The following is a 6,000-nucleotide window of genomic DNA, read 5'->3' as shown; positions in this document are numbered from 1 at the left end:
GACAAATAATTGATTCGAGTAACACTTTCATTTTTAACTTTCTTGAGAAATAGAAATTCATTCACTTTTCATTAAACATGTACTTACTCACATCTCCCACCTTTTTAGCTCATTGCTGCTGAAAGCAATGATTACAAAACGAAATACAGTTGCTAGATCTTAAAATACATTAATAAAAGTTGTACAATTATTACACACAGTAAATGACAAAATCATTATAAGACTAAGCTGATTTATTGAGGTATTATTTACATACCATGAAATTCACTCATTTTAAATTTTTCAATGAGTTTCAGTAAATTTATAGGTTTATGGAATCATCACCATGATCTAATTTTGGAACATTACCATTATACAAAAAACAAACTGCCTTCCCATTTGCAGTCACTCCCAGTTAAATTCCCATCCTAAACCCAGAAAACAGGTAATCCACATTATGTCTCTATAAATTTGCCTTTTTTGAATATTTCTATTATTGGAGTTATAAAATATATAGTCTGTTGTATCTGGCTTTTTTTGCTACATAAATGTTGTGTAGGGTCATCTGGGTTGTAACATGTCTCAATATTTATTTTGTTCCTTTTGCATGTAAGTCCCTTAACAGAAATTTTGAGCCTCTGTTTTGCCATACATCTTTCAAACACTTTCCCTTTGAACACTCATATTTACTCAAATACTCTAACTAGTGACTAACTAGCTGCTTCATGTATCTCTCAGAATGCCACAGCACAACTGTTATTTATTCCAGTGTCTGGAAGAGGCAGCAGTGGCAAATTCTTCCCCCACCACCTGGGACTGGAATCTGTTGGCTATCAGAATAGTGACAGGGACTACCCAGGATCTTCTTTCAGGTTTTACTCCATGTTAAAATGACAACTCTGTTTCCTGTACCTGTACAACATATATTTCTAGACCATGGCAAATGTTAGCAATAAAAGACAAGGTCTTCCACATTTATTCCACTCTATTTTAATGCTTACTATTATTAATGAACTTTTTTTTTGAAAAATTTTAACTTTTATTTTAGGTTCAGGGGTGCACATGAAAATGTTACACAGGCAAACTCACATCATGGGAGTTTGTCATACCGATTACTTCATCACAGAGGAATTAGGCCCAGTACCAAATAGTTATCTTTCCTGCTCCTCTCCTTCCTCCCACCTCCACCTTCAAATACTCCCTAATGTCTGTTGTTTCCTTCTCTGTGTTCACAGATTCTCATAATTTAGCTCCTACTTATAAGTGAGAACATGCAGTGTTTGGTTTTCTGTTCCTGCATTAGTTTGTTAAGGATAATAGCCTCCAGTTCCACCCATGTTCCTACAAAGGACATCATCTCATTCTATTTTATGGCTGCATAGTATTACATATGTATATATGTACCACATTTTCTTTATCCAATCTGTCATTGATGGCCACTTACGTTGACTCCATGTCTTTGCTATTGTGAATAGTGCTACAATGAACATTTGTGTGCATGTGACTTTATGGTAGAATGATTTATATTCCTCTGGGTATATACCCAGTAATGGAATTGCTGGGTCAAATGGTAGTTCTGCTTTTCACTCTTTAAGAGATCACCATACTACTTTCCCCAGTGGTTGGAATAATTTGTACTTCTGTGAACGGTGACTAAATGTTCCCTTCTCTCCACAACCTCTCTAGCATCTGTTATTTTCTGACTTTTTAGTCATAGCCATTCTGACTGGTGTAAGATGGTATCTCATTGTGGTTTTCATTTGCATTTCTCTCATGATGGGTGATATTGAGATATTTTATATGCTTACTGACTGCATATATGTCTTCTTTTGTGAGGTGTCTGTTCGTGTCCTTTGCCCACTTTTTCATGGGGTTGTTTTTCTCTTGTATATTTGAATAAACTTTGTTTTACATTTAAAAATCTGAATTTTGTGTCCAGACACATAAAGCAAGACTGTCTTACACAAACCATCATGTGTGATACCTCTAAACCCAGGGTACTATCTCAAAGTATGAGCTGGTGTTCTGCACTTGTTGGGTTTCTGTAATTGTTGTTGCTATTGTATTTTTGCATAATTTCTCTATGTAAAATATATGTGATTTATATATTAAAAGCCACTGATTTTTACATAGTAATGTTTCTACCAAACAACTACCACTGTATTTCCTTATTTTATCTGATGAGATTTTTGTTGTCCCTTTGGATTTTCCATGTAAACAATCACATCTGATTCAAGTAATAACTGGTAAATCAATTCAGGGTAGAGAAGAAAAGAAAATTGGAGACACATAGGCCTATATTTTTTTACACAAGAATAAAGCAGAGAAATAAGGCATGGTGAAGAAGAGAAGAGATATAAATGATCTTAGAAATGTCCTATAATTATGAGCAGTAGCCTGACAAAGTTTGATGTTTTGTGTTTCCATTGCAAGACAATCTTATCCTTGTATTTCAAGACAACTGAGATTTGTTTATAAAGACAATCTGATACACACGTATATTCAAGTGCTAGGTAAACCAATCAAGTTATTATGTTTTATTTTTAGTTAATTATGTAGTAAAAAGAGACAGAAGAAGAAAGGAAGGAAATGGACTCACTTTTGCATCCTGCTTGTCAATCAAAATGGAAACAAATGAGTTTGCTGTGGTTAGAAATTGATCACTCAGCAAAGAAGCTTTGGGTTAACATTAAACTTAAAACTGTGCAAATTATTTCTTACAAGTCACAAAGGGATGCTAATGAGTATCTTGGTAAGAAACCTCTATTGCTCACCATGCAGCTTCAAAGCTAACATTAATCGAGTGGCTCTGTGAATGCTGCTCTCTAAACAGAAAAGAATTTCCTTTCTTAATTTTTGTCATTTGTTATTTTATATTTGGGACACAGAAACACAGTATGCAGCCATGAAAATATTCTGTATCAGGTAAGAGTAACAAAAGCAATATGCCTGGCGCAGACAAGTAGATTTAAAAAAACTAAGCGTTCAAAGATCCTCTGAACCAATTCCTATATAGGCAGTAATTAGCAAGTAAGGAATTACATTGTGTGACTTGGACATAACGCTAAAAATGAAATGAATAAAATGCAAATTAAGGCTTCTAAGATAATAGTCTGCTACCACAAAATCATAGTCTTCTCATTCTCCTTTAAATTGTTGGAAGGACAAATAGATGATTATCAAAAAAGGAGTTCATCTCTTTTTGTGTATTAAAATAAAAAGATGTGGGGAAAAGAAAGAGAGATCAGACAGTTACTGTGTCTGTGTAGAAAGAAGTAGACATAAGAGACTCCATTTTGTTGTGTACTAAGAAAAATTCTTCTGCCTTGAGATGCTGTTAATCTGTAACCCTACCCCCAACCCTGTGCTCGCAGAAACATGGGCTGTGTGGACTCAAGGTTTAATGGATTTAGGGCTATGCAGGATGTGCTTTGTTAAACAAATGCTTGAAGGCAGCATGCTTGTAAAAAGTCATCACCACTCCCTAATCTCAAGTACCCAGGGACACACACTGCGGAAGGCAGCAGGGACCTCTGCCTAGGAAAGCCAGGTATTGTCCAAGGTTTCTCCCCATGTGATAGTCTGAAATATGGCCTCGTGGGAAGAGAAAGACCTGACTGTCCCCCAGCATGACACCCGTAAATGGTCTGTGCTGAGGAGGACTCATAAAAGAGGAAGGAACGCCTCTTTGCAGTTGAGATAAGAGGAAGGTATCTGTCTCCTGCTCGTCCCTGGACAACGGAATGTCTCGGTGTAAAACCCGATTGTATATTCCATCTACTGAGATAGGAGAAACAGGCCTTAGGGCTGGAGGTGAGACATGCTGGAAGCAATACCACTCTTTAATGCATTGAGATGTTTATGTATGTGCACATCAAAATACAGCACCTTTTTCTTAACCTTGTTTATGATACAGAGACATTTGTTCACATGTTTTCCTGCTGACCCTTTCCCCACTATTACCCTATTGTCCTGTCACATCCCCCTCTCCGAGATGGTAGAGATAATGATCAATAAATACTGAGGGAACTCAGAGACCAGGGCTGGCACGGGTCCTCCATATGCTGAGCACCGCTCCCCTGGGCCCACTTTTCTTTCTCTATATTTTGTCTCTGTGTCTCTTTCTTTCCTCCGTCTCTTGTCCCACCTGACGAGAAACACCCACAGGTGTGGAGGGGCAGGCCACCCCTTCAAAAGAGAACTGTCAGATGGATAGTTTTCATTTTTGATTACTACTTGTTAGAGCCTCAGTTCAAATGCCATCACCTTCATTTCACCTCAGAATAGTTTACTGGAGTCTAATTTAGGGTAATTCTGAATGCAAGAAACAATTTAGCTAAGGGACTGGAGGGGGAAGGAGCTTTATTACAGGAAAGTGGTCCAGCCATTGTGACTCATACCTATAGTCCCAGCTACTTGGGAGGCTGAGGTGGAAGGATTGCTTGAGCCCAGGAGGTTCAGGCTGCAGTGAGTCACGGTCATGACACTACATTCCAGACTGGGTAACAGAGAGAGACTCCTCTGTCTCAAAAACATAATAATAAATGAACAAAATTTTAAAAGAAAGTGGATTGTTCATAATCAAAATACATTTGAAGGGAAAAAAAAACCCTTGCAATAGATATCTATTCCAGATATATTTGCAGGAGCATTTGATGAACTGTTCTCCTCATACCCCTTATTTACATGATTAAAAAACTTGAAGCCATGACCTCAAATTCGAGAATCTGATGGCAAGGCATATTTTGTAGATGCATCCATCTGTGGTCAGAGATTCATCCTATTGCAATCACTTGTTGCAATTTCTTTAGGATTATAGTGTGTGCATGTGTATGTCTGTGTGTGTGTGTAAAGAGAGAGAAAGAGACAGAGGGAAAGAGAGAAATCAGAGAATTATTTACATAAATATTATTCTTTATTTTTTTCTAGCAAATATAGAAATAAAATTCCAACAATTGGATGTTGTGATATATTTCTAACTTTGCATCTATTCTTTTCTTCAGCAATGTTATGTGCCTTTTAATTAGAATTTGTTGAGCCCTGAGCCAACAGTATAGTTGAATTCCCAGACAGTGAATAATGTTATTAAAATGAGGGTAGAGGTTTGATGAATGGCAGAAATTGCTGCTGTTCCTATATAGAAATTACAGTATCCCATCCCATTTTTTCCAGATAGTTACTTAGCCTCTAGAAATGAAAGTATATTTTTTTGGCTATTAATATTTGACTAAAGGAGAGTTCAGGTTAAAATGTCATAAATTTTGGAGTCTGACAAGTTCCCAAGTTTTGTCAACTATTTCTCAGGACTTGAGCATAGCAGTGCATAAACTCACAGCAATGCTGAAATTTTACTAAGACAGGAATTTACTGAATTGAATAAAAAATACTTAGTCTGTATTTTCTTTTAGTTTTATCATTTACTTTGACAAAAATTACACACCACAGATTAACATTTTAGATGGATAATACAAACCCCCTTCAAGATTGACCAATGAAATTGAAAGGTGGCTTAATAGCTTGGGAAGATAAGAAAATATATTAATCTTTTATTTTCTGAAATCACAATTTTCTAAGGTAAGATAATAAATGTGGTTTTATTTCATATTTTTGAATTCACATTCTGATAACCTCCTGGTTAACTTTTGTATGTCTAACAAAGGCTGTCTCTTCCACTTCACATTGGAATCACTAAATTACGATGATTTCTCTAGAATAGTAATTTCTATGTGAATAGAGACTGAAAATACCCAATGCTAACAGCAAAATCACTTTTAGTCTGACTTCCATGTTAAGGACAGAGGTTCAACAGAAAATGTCATAGAGGATTCTTCACAAGATGTATAAAGAGAAATACGGTTGAGCCATCAAGGTGATATAATCTGGATCTGATTACCAGTGTGATCTTGGATAATTTACTCTCCCTCCCTGTGCTTCAATTTTCAGTTCCTAAAACAGGGAATGATAATACTATTATCTTGAAAGAGGATTTAATAAATGTTTTCATCAAATAAACTAGCTTAT

This window comes from Symphalangus syndactylus, chromosome 11 (assembly GCF_028878055.3).
Source record: "Symphalangus syndactylus isolate Jambi chromosome 11, NHGRI_mSymSyn1-v2.1_pri, whole genome shotgun sequence".
Lineage (NCBI taxonomy): Eukaryota > Metazoa > Chordata > Mammalia > Primates > Hylobatidae > Symphalangus > Symphalangus syndactylus.
This window is presented reverse-complemented; position numbering follows the sequence as displayed.